At 39.1% G+C, this 16981-nt stretch overlaps 1 long non-coding RNA gene across 1 annotated transcript in view; it reads left to right on the top strand.

The window, feature by feature from the left end:
* The window catches only part of LOC143693471 (uncharacterized), a 39345-nt gene extending 32436 nt beyond the window's left edge, over nt 1–6909 (top strand). Inside the window, exon 3 of the long non-coding RNA XR_013181171.1 lies at nt 6656–6909. This is a non-coding gene — a long non-coding RNA (uncharacterized LOC143693471). The remainder of the gene's footprint in view (nt 1–6655) is intronic.
* Nucleotides 6910–16981: the final 10072 nt, after the last annotated feature.

Raw genomic sequence — 16981 nt, 5'->3', positions numbered from 1 at the left:
CTTACCCTTAATAGTATCTTCTTCACTGCTGAATGCCACTACTGCACCTCAGCTATTCAGCAAGCTGCCATACCAGGTGGATAGAAGAAGGAGTTGTTAGGAAAGGGATGGGTTTGTGCTACAAGCTGAATATAGGACTCCTGCAGTCTGTTGATTTAGACAGAGAAGGGAACATCCTTTCTATGTCTCACACAAAACCCCCATTTTTTAGTGTGCCGTGACAAACTCAATATAAAAACCAAGAAGTCATAAAAATGGCTTGAATGGGTCTCAAGGATGCAGCGGCCAAAGGCATTTAAAAAGGAAATGATTTGTAGACAATTGAATTTAAGGTGTGAATGAGTGAGTTGCCAATTATGAATTTTATGTAAATATCAAAAATTTTAAGAGAAACTAAATGGCTTTACTTGTACATCCTTGCTTCTTTTCTTGTTTAAAATAATAATACTAATACTTCTGGTAGCAGTGAAATAATTTAACTCCACTATATGAAATGTAATGTGGTTTATGATTTATTCTCCTGGCTGCCTTCTATAGACAGCTTTGCCTAAATTCTGTAGAGCTGAAAGCAGTGGACAGTGGCATGAAGCCATGGAACATTAGTTAGTGTAGCAAAACAGAAATGCAGGAGTTATTGTAAGTACTGAAAATCTTGGAGAAAAAGGAAAGTAGCTGAAGAGAAAAGCTGAAATAGCCAGTATAATAACTTGATAAGCCTAATGTGAAATAATGTGTGGATTGGCCTCACCAACAGCAGGAAGGGGAGCTCTCTAAGTTTGGCCACACACCCAACTGTGATCTGTGCCACATGATTGTGTGTACATCAACGGGTTTCTGGAAGAGCTGATAAGTTGAAACTGATTGTGTGAGTTCCCCTGGTACAGATCACCTGATCAGCCATGAAAATGCCAGGGAAAGACCTCCTCCATTTTCTCTAGTCCCACATTTTTTTTAGGTATTTCAAAATTAATTGATAATAGAGGGCTCTCATCTTTATCATCTTTCCCTGCTGTTTCCTGGAATGTCCCTCCCTCTTTTAGATTTTGGCTCTTGTCCAAACTACTACCATCTCTTTTCGCCGACCACAGGAAGAAGCGCAGTTCCGCCACCTTTATCCCCTGGAATTATTCAAAAATGGGCTGCCTCTGAAAACATCTGGCCGTGTTTTAGCATGCTGTTTATCAAACTTGCATACTATTAGGCAAATACAGGATTATGAGTAAGCCATACCAAAAATGACAAAATAATCATGCTCATAGACCAAAAAAAAGAAACAAGTAAAAATGTATTTCATTGGAAACTCATAATTTTTCCTTGGAGGGTTATTATGTAGAAGTATGTTTGGCTTTATATGTATGTCCTTGTGTTCAATATAGGTTTGATTTAGGGGAAGAAGAGAGGGAGAATGGACAAGACAGGCCCTCTTTCACTTCTGCTGCTCTGATGATCTCAGTTTCAGTGATTGAGTAATTCCTAATTTGTGCAGACCGCAGATGTAGGCTCTGGGGTTCTCTGGTTTATCAGTTTCCAAGAACTGGCTTAAGAAATCTTTTTTGAAAGTTCAAAGAGCAATGTTTTGAATCTCTGGGATACATTGTATTCTAAAGGAAATAATTTCCATGTCCTTTGAGGTTTGGTGCTCAGTTCTGTTTCACTCTGGATGAATTACAGTGTAGGAAGGAAAAAAGGAAGGTGTTGGTATTTAATCCTACTCCTATGTAAAAAAAGTTGTTTAGAAGGGATCAAAGTTCTTTTCATGCTTTAATAAGGCTAGCTAAAACATAATCCTTCCTTGTTTTTGACTCTGTCTATGATTATGGATGCATTATGGACATTCATACTGCAAATGCAGCTGTCATTGAAAGTTCTGATGTGAACACAGTGTGAGCTCATAGGTATTTACATTCAGAGCAGTACAGGGTCTATCTTGCTTCTTGGTTATGACAGCTGGTTTCAATTTTTGAAGTGTGTTCACTGTTTCCAATGAACAGTACATTGCTTTAACTAGGTACATCATGTCTTCAGATAGCTGAGGACCTGCCAGACTATGAGATACATTCATTGCTCAGACCTTCTATCATGAGTAGTCATTTTTCATTAGTTGCCCTGAAATTTGGTGAAAATAGATGAAGATATAGCCATAGGTGAATTTTGGTTGTTTTTGAGGAGACTTGACTTTGCTTTTAATTGACTTTTCCTTTTTACATTGCAGAATTTATTAAATGAAGGCAGATTATAAAATATTTGGTAGTGAAAGGTCTATCCAGTCTGCACTTCAAGGTTTTTTTTTTTATGGTTTGGTTTGTTTGGTTTAGTTTCTTTCTCCGTCATGTATACTCACAACCATTATGTTGAAGAATATTCCTGCTGTCCACTGAACCATGTCAGACCTGTAATTAAAGTGTGCTCTCTGCAGCTTCCTTAGGCTGAAATCAGACCTAGATCTAGATGCAGCTTCTCTGTAGCATCCTTCCAGTTAGAGCACAAACAGCACACGTCATTGCTGGACACCGAGCAGAGGAGAACAGAGCACAGTTCACACCCACACTCATCTCTTGGATGACCTTGCAGCTCTCAGTGGGGAATATATCCAAGTTTCTTATCACCACAGGGAGAGCTGGAGGGAGAACAGGAAGAGAAGCATCTGTTTCTCCCCTCTTAGAGCACTGGCTCGAGGGTTAGGGGCACAGCTAGAGAGCTTGAGAGCTTATTAGCACTTCCAAATGTTTCATTTCCAAGTCTTACAGCTAATGGCACATGCATGTCCCATCCTTTGCTGCTTATGGAAAAAGACAGGCTTGAGTAAATGCCCTCTAATAATCTGGGAAATAGGAAGAGGGGAAAGAAGTACCTAGAGAAAACTTGTTATCCCAATTAATGTATCCTTAGACTGACTACTGGCTTTAATATTGCCCTAGTAATGTTTGAGATGAAAATTTATTACTTCCTATCATTTACTGATTGTACTATAATTTACTGATCACATCCAAGACCCAGTTAGCATAGGCCTTCTTACCTGGGGAAGTAGTAGCTCTGTCTTTGCTGTTTCCTTGAAATCTAGGTAGAAGATGGAAAGTGCAAATATCACCACGTGTAGTGGTTAATTTAGCCTCCAATTTTATAACAATTTTATAATTACAGAACACTGAGAACTATTTTAACCCCTTCTAACTCATTAAGTGCGCAGTTCTCTGGCACAGGGCATGTCCTATCTTGGCTCCTTATTGTGAGCTTTCAACAGCTTTTATATTCAAATTAGTTTTCTTTACAAGTTTTAGGGTCCTTTCAAGTTCCCTTTTCAGTCAAGCACTCAGGCAGAATGACACTGTTCCTATTCCTTTATAAGAATCTCAAGACAACACAAACTTTATTTTAAATCTGAAGCGTTCCTCACACTGCCCTGTTTTTCACTACTTCACTGCGTTCAAATACTATAGAGATGTGTCAATTGACATTTTTTTCTAATAAAAAGCAGCCTAACCTTTCTTAAAAGAATTCTGCCAAGTGTCTTGTACAATATACTGCCTTTAATTCACAATCAGATGACAAAAAATGTATTTTAGTGATAATTTATTAGATGTATGAGTTTCCACTTTATACTTTTGTTTGCTCAGAATATGTATTCTTTTGATGCATTTATTTCGCAGAGCAGTCACATCACTCTCATATCTTATATGCCACTTCAGATCCTCATCTGAGCAATGCTGCTCTCAAGCAATGGTTTCCAATCCACAGAATGTGGGCAATGAGCCCAACATTACTCATGGTACATTTGTTCCTATAGATTTTAATTTCTTTAACATGATGTGAGATCAGAGTGGCACATGTCCTATGAAAGCAGCACAGACACTCTCAGTCACACTTTTATATATCTCTCATAGTTTACAGATACTTTCCTATCTACTCTAGAATATTGATTATATTTTCCAGGGAAACTTTTTGACTACTCAGATACAGTCTAAAGAAAGAGTATACATTAAAGGGTATTCTGCACAGAAAGATCACTGTACTTTTGTGGGTACCTCCTATCTCCTGTTTGATTTATTAGACATGAAAAAATTACCTATAATGAAAAAAAATATAAAGTATTAAAACATTTATTGCTTCAGTTGAAAACATTTTGAAAAAAAAAGTCTTCATATACATACATATATATATGGTCTATATACTATCTGTTAGAGTTTATAAATTTATTTCCTACAGTGATCACGGGTGAATACAAGCCCTATGGTGTCATCTGCTTGGCTGCGATTTCTGGAAAAATAATCTTATTTAACTCTCTTTTAGTGCTTGCTTTTCCTCTTGTCATTACCTGGTACTATTCTATGCTGTATCTATATCTATATAATCCATATCTATATCTATATCTATAGATGTCTATATCATCTATATCTATACCTATATCTCTCTATATCTCTCCATGTATCAGTGACTTTTTTTTAGACTAAGAAACAAAGATTTTCCACTTTTTTCTTGTGTTTCTGCTATCATCTTTTTCCATGTTACTCTCATCATGATGGCATTGTCAAGTTCTTGCAAGCAGTGTAATCAATTGTTATTATTCCTTCTCTTTTCATAGAGTCTGGTTTCTGCTATTTGTCACAGCATGCAGGGCTTTTTTTTACTTTGTTGTTTTTTCTCTGAAATCTAATTCTGAGCTCCATGTATTTTTCCGTCTCAAGTCTCTTTCCTTTTAGCATGCTGCGTTTTTTGTCATGGACCCATAAACTAGTCCACCATAAAACACTTCCATGGAGGAGATTGAGAGGGGACCTCATCAATGTCCATAAGTATCTGAAGGGAAGATATCAAGAGAACAGAGCCAGGCTCTTCTTGGTGGTGCCAAGCAACAGGACAAGAGGCAACAAGCAGAAATTGATTCACAGGAAATTTCACCTGAACATGAGGTAGAACTTCTATACTGTGTATGTGACCATGCTCTGGAACAGATTGTCCAGAGAGAGTGTGGAGTATCTCACTGGAGATATTCAGGAACGGTCTGGACACAATCCTGTGACATGTGTTCTAGGATGGCCCTGCTTGAGCAGGGAGGTTGGACCAGATGCCCCACTGTGGTCTCTTCCAACCTGATCCATTCTGTGATCCTGTGATTCTGTGGTTCTATGTCTTCCTTAGGTAAGCATCTCCAATTTGCTGCCTGGTTGTCAGGTAGAGACTTTCCTTTCCCAGTTATTATTTGCAGATGGCAAGTGTCCAGACTGGGCAGTGAGACACGTTCAGTATTAATTTTTGTGAGAGAATTATTTTTTTAGTTTTACCTCTAGAGCCATAGGCCATTTCTAAATCCCAGGGAGCCTGGTAGAGGCTGGATAAAGTCAGGTCTGCCTTCTGACTGTTTCTCTGACCCCATAACACAGCAACATCCAAGTGCCACAGCAGTGCAGGACTGGCTTTAGCTGGGCCACCTTACAGGTACAGTTTCCCCAGATACACAGGAAAACAGCAAACACAACATGTTTCTGGTTGTGTGACCAGAAACAGATTTTTTCCATAGTCCAATTTAGGCTTTTTGACTGTTTCAAGTATTTACTAGCAATAGAGTATGTGAATTCTTTCTGGAACTGACTCTGATGAAGCTTGACTCTTCGTTCCTCCTGACCTCCTTTTGACTTTTTCAGCAATGATGAATGAGTCAGGGTCTGAAGGTGGTGATCCAGGCGCAGCCTTTTCTTGTGTTGCTGCCGGAGGATGTTTTCAAAAGGAGAACCAAACACACCATCCTTTAGGAGTTTCCTTTTTGCCTTCCTTTTCATCCCTTCAATAATGTTCAAATATTACAACACAAAAGAATGCCATATGTCAGAGCTTGTCTTGTTGCTTGCCAGCATTCAGGCAACAGATTATGATAAATTATAGAGAAATAAGCCTCTTTCTTAGAAAGCTAGAATAGATCTGCCCTGTGCTGTTGTGTCCTGATGTTGTGTGTAAACTGTCTGTTACACGCCTCTAGAAGTGTTCAGAAAATTAATGCTCTAAAATAGCTCTACCCAGAAATAAAATTGTGATTATATCCTGTTGGCTACAAAGTGGGTCTAAAAAGTCCTCAAAGCTTTCCCTCAGCTGATGGAAATAAGGGGTTACCAAAAACAGAGAGAGAAAAAAAGTGTTTCTTTGGGTCATGTGATCATCATCAAAAGGGAAAGGAGACAGAGACTCCAAAGAAAGCCTTTCAGGTTTTGTAATCATCTTCCTGACCTTTCAACTAGAGGCACTTAACAGCTGCTGGGATAGATGGCTATAAAACCAGGAAGAAATTAGTGAAAATTTTTTTTTTTAAATTGTCCTATTTTATTCCCAGGACGACTTTTTGATATTGTGGAGAGCTCTGTACAACCTCCAGTAGCACTTGAAAGTATGTCAAAGCCAATAAAGCTTTATGGTTTCAGCTAAACCCCAGATTTTTGAATGAAAAACTGAGAATTCAGGGATTATTTCCATCTGCACCTGCTAAATCTTTTGGCATGATGCTGAGGTGGGCAGAAAGAGGCAGCATTTTCTTGAGATGCCACAACCTAAACCTGTTCAGCTGAGCTTCTTGAGCCCTTATGCTTCTCTCTCTTCTCTGCATTCATAGTTCATGAGGTAGTTAAATCTGAACTTCACCCTACTTCTCCTTGTTCCTCCTCTTCCACAGGACAGTGGGACAGAGCCAGAAGTGATGCTGAAATGACAAAATGTGGAAGTTTTTCATACATGGATGAGGAGAAATGGACAAGGAAAAACATCTTCTTCTTTAAGTTTTGAAGATAAGACTCTTTCAAGATGTGGCCATGGGAAAAGTCAAGGCAGTCCAAGGGAATGTGAATTTGTGGGTGTTAAGAAAAGATTGTATGATGCATTCTGCCTAACTTGAGTTCCAAGCTTGTACTCACTTTTTAGCACATAGCAAAGCAGTCATAAGTGCTTACACTGAGTCTTTATTGATGTAGAGAAGTGGATAATGTTGAAAACCTCTATAGTATACTTCCTTTCTTTCTTAATTTTAATAAAAAAAACTATTTAAAATCATATTTTATAGAGCTTGAGTGACTTTCTTACCAAGATAATAGTGGGCCAGCTGGTGTAAGAACAGTGCCCCTTAGGATCAAAACAATGACAGGTGCTTAAAACAATGGACTGTGTCTGAGGAACAAAGATTAATCCAAATTTTGTCTTCCCTTTCATTGAAAACATTTTTTTTTCTGATTCAGACAGAGCACTGCGACACAGAGTCTTAATCTATTATAATCAGCAAGATTAAAAATGTTTGATCAGTAGACTCACTTTTGCTATAAAATTCAGATAAGGTAGATCAACTCCTGATATAGAAAGAAGCCCAGGCTGAGCACTGTTTGCCTGGCTCATTTCTGTGCCTCCTTAGTTGCATGAAAACACAGCTATAAATCACAGTTTCTCTCCCACTGGCATCCTCTGCTCACAAAGGGCACTCAGGAGTTTGCTGTTAATACTGACTTCCAGAGCATTTATACTTAAATAACAAAATTACTGGGAGAGTTAGGGGAGGAAATTCAGCAGCTTGTTTCCACAGCTGTGATTCAAAACCTCAAAGACATTCATACCCAGTGAATGAAGCTGCTGCAGACCAGCACTCTTTTTGTATCCTGTCTACTTTCTATCACCTCATTAGGTTTTTTGGTTTTTTACTCAGAAGTCAGCTGTGTCCCTCTCCCATTTGTACACCTATGGAGGGAACCACTTGGTGAATTTTCCCAACAGTATGAGATTTCATCTTGTGTTATGCAAGTTGTATAACTCTTTTGAAAGTCTCAGTTTTACTCTGCTTATTTTATTTCTCATATTTCCTCTTTGTCAGGCCTATTCCTCTGTGGGCAGCTACTGGATACTTTTCTTCATAAAACTGGTCCTATGGAATAGGTGGGGTGCTTTTTCTATTTTAAAGTATCTGCAACTGGTATATTGCTGCTCTGTATGGCTGTGTTATGTTGTATTTCAACAAGCTGGGGAAATGGGCCTGAAAAGATGTGCTTTTATCTGTAAATAGTACTTAGGGATACATTTGTCTTAAGCACATGACTATTCCCACCAAAGCTGTCTGTGTGTGTAAGTGCTTTATTAGGTCCTAGAAGCAATAGTGCAATTTTTTTGATATAAGGGCAAATGAGTACTAATGAAAAATTGTGCTGAAGTCATAATATTTACCGTACCCTAAATGCTGGAAATAAGTTTCTCATTTTTGGAAATGTACTTCCAGGGAGATGTTAGGTAAATTATTTATATTTTTGGAACCTGGAAGTCAGTTTTAAGTATTGATGAACAGTGGGAGTGAAACCTTTGATAGTTCTTCCAGTGCTATGAGTAATCTCCACTTCCAGAGATTAAGAAAGATTTCCTTAGAAATTTTAGTTGCTCGGAGGATGTTTTCTTTTGACCTATTATTATTAGTTCTGTAGAAACAGCATTTTTTGTCTGTTAATTTGGAAAGTTTTATGACAGAGAGCACTAAGCAGCAGATATCTGCTTACTGCTCCTTGCTTAGTGGTTGTGTGCATAAACCCACAAGTAAAGAGAATGCATTTGCCATGGCACGATGAGTAAAGGCAGCAGTTGTGACAGAATGTATTTTAATATTTAGGAATGTCAGCAATAGTGGAGAGGATCAATTTTGAGATACCTCTTACTTATCTTGAGGCATGTGAATCCCTACCATTATAAGTAGGGATTTCTGAAAGTGGTGTTTATGCCTTCTTGTTTTCAGCTATGAAATGTAGAAAGCAAGTGATGTCTCAGCATGCTGTGGGAAAGCAGGCTGGAGGTGCTTGGGGCAGGGTTATCCTCCTGACTAAGCCCAGCAGATATTTCAAGGTCAAGTTGTGCAACCACAGGATGCTGAAGGGAAGGTTCACAGTGCCAGGGGTCAGCCAGGAAAGCGCTGTTGGAGCAGAATGCTTTCTGTTCCTGGATTCTGTGCTGGGATGAGGAGGGAAGATAAGATGCCATGACCTCACTGACTGCCAGTCAGGTCATGGCAGTGACAAGGCAGGCTTCTGGGTCCCAGTGTGAAACAGTGTTCAGGAGCACTGGTGAGGAACTACACCTTCGGTGTATGGTTCTGTTGAGTCATAGCTTCAGAAAAATCCATACAAGGTTCGCTGAGGTTGTGTGCATGGAGGACATGAAGAATACCCTGACTACAGTTTCCACTCTTTAGAAATGTGCCCAAATTTCAGGCTGCAGAGCTGCCTCCTGTAGAAGGGAAGACAATGCCACCAGCACTCCCATAAGTCTGCTGCTATTGTGTGCATGCGGTAGCTCACCTGCACATGTCAGGTATAACCCACTTGTCCTGAAAATCACCAACTGCTGGATGCCCTGGAGGGGCACAGCATACACACAGCATGAATATGGTCAGGGTACTGGCATCCCTCTTCCTATCCTGTGTGGAGATCCCTGGGAAAAGGGATATCATTATTATTGTTACCATTATTATAATTATATTAATAATATACAATAGTATTTTACTCTTTATAATATAAAATGATATTGTATATCATAATAGTAATATAAAATCATTGATTCATTGAGGGAGGCAATTTCTCATGACAAGTGTTGATTTGAAATTATGTGACGGGGATTATTTGTTGGTGATATTTCTGAGGATGAAAAGGATTATTTCTTATTGTGGGTTTGTATAACTATTGTCAAGTGGTGTCAGGGCCAATGTAAGACAAACAAGTGATTTTTTTCATTTGGGAAGGATTTATATTTCTTTACAGGGTTAGTCTTTTTCCACTTCCTAATGGTTGTATTGTAGATGTTGTAAGTGGAACGTAAATTTATTTCCCCACATCTTCACCAAGAAACAAAATAGGAAAATACGGGGAAAAAAACCCTCAAGTGTGTTGCTTGGTGTTTCCATGGTTTTGTTTATCCTGTTGGCTTAAACTCTATTAATTTAGTTGTTTTCAGGGGGTTCTTGGTTTCAGGGGGTTCAAGGTGATAAATCATGAGAAAGCAGAAGTAGTATCTTTTGGCTCACAGACAGGCTGATTCATGGTTGTGGTATGGAGTAGGTCAGGTCTTTCCCAACAAAACATAAACTGCCCATTACTGGAAACCTTAAATTTAAAAAAGATCTTGGATACCTCAGGTGTGGCCCTGTATTGTAGCTGTCTAATGACTGGTATGCAACAAATACAACCCTTTCAAAAGTTTTTTCACATGGGACTGGGATCTTAAAATCTGGGATGTATAGCATTCATACAATAATAAGAATAAGAAGTGCTAATTACTTGTTCTGATGGTGAGATTACTCTTATTCCTGTGACGGTTTTCTTTCCCCAGATGTGTCAGTTCTATTTATTGCTGGAGCTGGGGAGGTTGGATGCGTGTCTTATTGGTGTAAGTGCTTTTCTTCTGCCACTCCTGCTGACCTTCCTCAGTTTGGATCCCTGACACTTCTGGGTTCCTCTCACAGTACTGAGGTGATGCTGAAGACATAATTTCATGATGAAGGAGTATAGTCCAAGGAGGAGCTTGGACACAGATGTTTTTAAGCTGTCTAGTACAGTTTAGAGTAGAGAACATGAGGGAAAAGTGATAATCCATGAGTGCTGGAAGAAACATCTCTAACCACATTCTGTAAGGTATAGAGAAAGGAACGAGATGTCCTCAGCATGACCTTGTTTTACAAATCTCTGGAGGATGGATCGTGGCTATTCCAGAGAGTAAAAGTACAAAAAAAGTACATGGTGCTTTTTCCAAGAACTACTAGACCCTGGGGCCAAAGGCTGAAGCACATAACTTTTCTCGTAACATTCTTTTTCATGCTGTAAGGAAATCATGTGGTCCTCCAGTCCAATACTACCACTAGCCACATGACTGGGTGGATGAAATCAGTATCTATGTTACCATCTTACTGTATATCCTTATTGGCACTATTTGTTGGGGTTTTTTTCTTTACAACAGCTTTAGAAAAATTTCAATTTTCATTGTTTGAGAAAACAAGCTCACTTTTAGCTTCCACTTACTATTTCATTATTCATCTTTTGGCTCTGAAAGTCTGAAATTTCTTAATATTATTGGGTATTTTCCCTCCAAAATAAATTGACTGAGTCTACTGGTTGAATACATAGACTGGCATTGGATTGAGCAGCTTGGAAATAAAGTATAGAGGAGACCTATGAGGAGTCCTGCATGGTCAAAATCTCACATAGCTGTGTATGTGGCCAGCAGGAGCTGTTGCCAGCTTTGCTGGCTGATGTGATAACACAGAGGTAACTGGGCTGAAGATGTGCAAATTGTCACTGTGAATAAAGGTGAAATCTGGAAAGAAACCATCAAGTTGTTTTTAGAGTATTGCCCAAGTCTCCAATACTCTTCATTTGCTCTCCACTGTACTAAGACTAAATACTGTGAGAGAATAAACTCAAGGGTCTCCTTCACAGCCCACAGGGCTCATGCAAGGGTTTAACAAAAGGCTTTGACAAAAGAATGCATGTCCTATGCCTCTGCTGAATACCAGCCAACACTGAGAATGCTTAAACTTCCTAGTAAACTTGATGTTCATCAGAGATCTGTTTATCTGGTCCCTGTGACTTTGGGATCAGTGTCTGTGCCTGATGGACTTCAGCTTGGCTTCTAATCCAAGCCCAGTCCTGCCTTGTGCCTTTCTCTGCTGAGGCTCAGTGACAAACCTGACCCATCAGACATGGCCTGCACATGGCTTGGTCTGTGCAAGGTGCTGTATTCATGGGGTTGCCTGATGTGTCTGACATGCTCATGGTCTGCCAGGGCCATGTCACTTTGTCATGTCTCCGTGCTCTTCCCAGTGCTTGAGCATCACCAGATCAGTGTCTCACAAAGTGTAGCCTCACCTGGTCTCATCTTCAGGGCCTTCAAACCTGTGTTTTCCACTTTCCATAGCTGTACTGAAACCAGAAATCTCTGGGGTTTCCTTGGTGAGCAGAGGTAAACAGCAGTGCATAGATTTGTGGCATCTTGGTTGGAGCACTGAACTAGGAAGGAGGTTACCTTTTGGACATCTAAGCCTACACATTTTAATTGCTTCATGTGAAATGCACTTTAGAGGCAGGGAAGAAGGGAGCGCAGCTCAGGAGTCTCTTTTTTCCTCTGAACAGTGAAGTAGCAGTCAACTAAGTCTAGCTCCATTTTTTATTCCTATAACTGTACAAAAAATAAAGTATTTTCTTTGTAAAATTTCCCAGATTACCTGTCAGTGATAGTCCAAATGAGTTTTGAAAGAAATTTTATATTGTATTTCAGGCATTTTTTACCCAATTTGGACATAAAAATAGTCAATATAATTATTTAAGGGTACTGAGAAATGTTATCTATAACTAGACAAAATTCAGCTCTTAGCCACTTTGTGGCAGAGGAAATAACCCAAATAGTTGGACTACACTGCCTTGCTGGCTTCTTATAGGAGAAAGCTTTTCCTGGGTTCACTAACAGTATTTCACTTGCAAACATTCATCTGTAATAAATTCCTTGTGGTGAGACACAAGCTCAGCCCCTGTGATATTTCAGGTACCCTACACCATGCAGCACAGAAAGGCACAGAGATGCTTTAGTTCACATTGCTGGGGCTTTCTCCCTGTCTAGTGGCAGGTCTGCTGGGCCAGCACAGTGTTGCAGCCAAGATGAAAAATGTTTGTGAAAGCCCTCGTTAGCTCATGTGCCAGTGCTGCTGTGCTGCTCTGAGATCTGGGAGATTATCTTCATTAAGTGCTAGTAGTGTTTTATGGATATTTCTACTCTTTCACTGCTAGTTTCAGCATCAGCATGTTGTCTTGTGCATATGAAGACACTGAGACAGGAGACACTCCAAAGGGAGTACAGACCACAGGGCTGCCTAGTGGAGCTGGGTAGCAAGGCAACAGAGGTCACTCCACTCTGCTACCTGCCTGGGTAATGCCACAGGCTGATCCATTAATGGGAAAAGAACATCTAGATTAAAATATAACAGCAAGCTAATTCTTGCAAGCCATTCCTGTGTTAAGATGTAGAATCTGGTATAGTGAGTGATTTAATTTAACAATGTTCCATTTTCCTGTGCCTAACATATACAACACTTGGCACACTGCTCGACAGTTCTATGTTAGAAAATACCATCCATGTCTGTTTCCTCACTAGACTCCTTGTGTTCTGCCTGAAGACTTTAGAGTTTGCATCCAGCAGGCATTTCTTGATGGCTAGACACAGAGACTCCAAAATTCAGTAAATATTTGGGTCAGATTCTGATCTTTGTTCTGCTGATGTGAACTTGGAATAACTCTCTGGATTTCAGTGATCCAGACTTGCACTTTCAGTGACAGAAATTTTCTTGGGCTGGATTTCTGGCTGAGACAAATGGGTGTGCCTTTCTTGGACATGAGAAGCTACAGAGCTTCATATAGATGTAGTAATGAATTTACTGAATATGCTGCTTTTACATTAGTATGTATTAAAACCATGAAGTGGTGTGTTTGGTTTTTTGTAATTTGATTTGAAAGTCACAGCTGTGGAGTAGATTTCCATTGTGGTTACAGCCACTGAGCAGCTTTTAATTCACTGTCTGTAATGCGGCTGGCTGAGTAGCCAAGAAAACACAAAGCTCCAGATGGAAGGAAAGATCCACTTGAGAGAAGAGGAAAGGAACCTGCTCTGAGATCTGCATTTCTTCAAGCAATGTCAGATATTCCTCAATTACAGGCCTTGTGCTGCTGTCCCAGACTGCACTGAAAGACTGTTGAAATTTTATTTCTTTGCCCCTGGCATCCCCTGTTCTTTTGAACAAGCAGTGGTTTCCTAGTGTACATATACATTTTTGCATAACATTAAAAACGTCCCAGTCTGTACTTTCAGTTACTGAAGGTATTTCTGTTATCTTTACACATACAAAAGTGTTTTACATCCTTCTCTACATGTAAGACATATTAGCCCAAGGAAAGAGAGTTGTGTGCTCGGAGGGCTTTTTTTCCTGTCTTTGACATTAGGCAAGTCAATCAGAACTTGATTTTCTCAGAGCTTGATTTTCAAACAGATACTTTATACTTCTTGTGGTTACTAAGATCAACAGGTACAAGTAGTTCCTTGATATCCATCAAGTATTCTCCACCATTTTGATGTGAAAGGAGAGCTTTCCTGGCTAACAGTGGTCATGAAGGAGTGAATAATTTGCATCAGTTAACACCTGCTGCCAAAGGATATGCAATAGGATTAACAGAGAAGAAACAACTCTGGGAGCAGCAGATTACTAAATTATTCTATTTTTGAGATATTTTTCATAATTGCAAATAATTTCAAAACATTTATAAATGCTCTCTCTGACTTTGGACTAAGGACTTCACAGTATATTTGAGAAGCAAATGTCAGTATGAGAAATGGTGTCCTAAGTCTGAGGACATGAAAGTTTATCCTCAAATCATTAGCAGCGTAGTCATTGATCATTTAAACCATCCATCAGGGCTTTTTTATCCTCCAGGATATAAAAGAACACTACTCCACCAAGGCACACAGAAATTCTATGGCAATTGTAGACCTACCAGCCTTCATTATGACAGCTTACTCTGGTCATATCAGGCATCATATCTGGGTAGTTTAGTGGGGTTCACTGCACTCAGACAAAACTACATGAAAAAATGGCATTATTGGGTGAGGAATTCTCTGATGGGTTGGGCTCAAACAGTTATATTAAAGGGATTCACAGTCACAGAATCACAGGAGGAACAAGATTGGAAAAGACCTTTAACATCACCCAGTCCAACCTATGACCTAACTTAACACTTCCTCATCAACTAAACTGTGCCACTGAGTGCCACATTCAGTCCTTTTTTAAACACATCCAGGGACGGTGACTCCACCACCTCCCTGGGCAAACAATTCCATTGCTCAGTCACTCTTTGAAGAATTTTTTCTATCATTTAACCTAAACTCTCCATGGCACAGCTTCAGACTGCATCATCTCCTTCTGTCAGTTGTTGCCTGGACGAAGAGACTTTCATCCAGCCCTTTGCTACTTGATGTGCATACACCTCATTCAATCCAGTAAGGAGGCATAGCTCAGTGATCACTGATCATTACTTTTCTCCCAGAATCCTAGTTATTAATATTCTCCCTATTCATAGTAACAATACATGATTTTTCTTTTTTTTGTGTGTGTTTGTGTGTGATATCAGAAGAAGAAAACCCCAGCTCTCACTAATTGTTGAGATATTTAGTGACCTTTTTCTCAACAACTGAAATCTTGTAACAAACAGAAAAATTTTAAGCAATGTGGTTTATTATATACCTTAGAAACGATTGATTTCACTAATGGTTCTTGTTCTCCCTGATGTAAGAATCAATTTTTTTCAGTAATTTTTCAATGGGACTTAGTATATAGAAATCATTTTTTTTTCCCCCAGGGGAGGTATTTCCCTTTGTCATAACTTTCAGTGTCTCAATTTAAAGGTAGATTTTATAGTCATGCATTCAAAAGTGGTCTCTGTGAAGTATTTGAAAAGTTTGTAACAGTGGAAAGGCAGTTGATACCTACCTAAGTGAAATAATGATAAAATCAAGGAAGGAAAGAGAATTTTGCAGTACATTTGCTATTCAATTGCTGTTGAAGTGGGGATCAACTTGTCAGCTTCATGGGGAGGTATGAGAGTTTTCATCTGCTTTACGGCAGCAGTGACTTCTTGCAGGCTGTTATGATTTATTGGAATCTTCTTGTTTTGGAAAAAGAATTTTAGGAATCACCTCAGCTAGAAAAAAATCTGATGAAAGAAGTAAAAAATTTTTGGGAAATGGCCTTTTCAGGAACAAAGGGAGGAGAGGCTCAATGCAAGGCGAAATATTTTGCTTTTATTTTGCTGTTTTTCACCGTCCAAACCCACCAATTTGTTTTTAAAAGCTGCATATGAAAGACTGATTTTTGTGTCACTAATACACTGCATGAAATTTTTTCTGGGGTCATACTCATAATGGCTGGAGTAAACTCACTCATAATTGACCTACATGAATTTAAAAAAAATGCAATGTTTCTGAGCAGTCCAGCAGTATTTTGCTCTGCAGCTACATCGTGCTAAAGTCAGGGGTTCAATTGGCAGAGTTCAGTTGCAGGGACTGATATTTCCATCTCGTCATCACCACATTAATTTTTTTCACTGTGAGTAGCAGTGCATAGAAGCCAAACTAAGAAATGAGGATCAGGGGATTAAAAGGAAAACTGACATTAAGAATAGAGAAATAATTTTCAAATTCTTTAGATTGATTAATCCTGGTTGCCTACAATTCAGTCTCAACTGACCATTTAAATAGACCTCAAGGATTTACTAACCCTTTTTCAAGTTATTCTGGTTTCTGTCCAGCTTCAATCTCAGAGAACAAGGAAAGAATAACAATGTCTTCCTTGTCTCAAAGAGGCAGCATACCAGTAATTATTTTCTTCCTTATCTTTCTATGCAAAGTTCATCCTGTATATGCTGAAAATGTAATGACTGAATGGGAACTTTGCCTCACTTTTGGGTTATAGAATCACAGAGTAGTTTGAAGGGACCTTCAAAAGTCACCCAGTGTAAGCCCTGGCAATGAACAAGGACAACTTCAACTAGGTCAGGCAGTTCAGACTTCCATCCAACCCAGCCTTGAACACTTCCTGTGCCTGGCACAACTGAGCTTTTAGTTACTTGAAAGGGCCAATGTAACTTTTTCGGGTGCAGCACTAAACCTGGGTGTCATTGCTACTGCACTTCAGCCCAGAATGAATGAGGAATAAGGGAAGCTGACAGTTGTAACCAAAAAGGAATTTCTTTAGGTTAGCTTGTGACTGAAGTACGTTGACTAATAAATAAACCTTGAGTCTTAAGTCTTGCAAGGCATGCTGATACCATACATTAATTTTTTTTCTCATGATATTGAAAAAAGTAGATATACATTTATGTCTGAAGATATATAAAGATACAAATCTGTTACAAAGATACAAAGGTCTTATAAAAATAAAAATCTGATTTTTTTA

Source organism: Agelaius phoeniceus, chromosome 2, assembly GCF_051311805.1.
Source record: "Agelaius phoeniceus isolate bAgePho1 chromosome 2, bAgePho1.hap1, whole genome shotgun sequence".
NCBI classification, from domain to species: Eukaryota; Metazoa; Chordata; class Aves; order Passeriformes; family Icteridae; genus Agelaius; species Agelaius phoeniceus.
The sequence above is the reverse complement of the archived record's forward strand: the minus strand, read 5'-3'. Positions and strand labels throughout refer to the sequence as shown.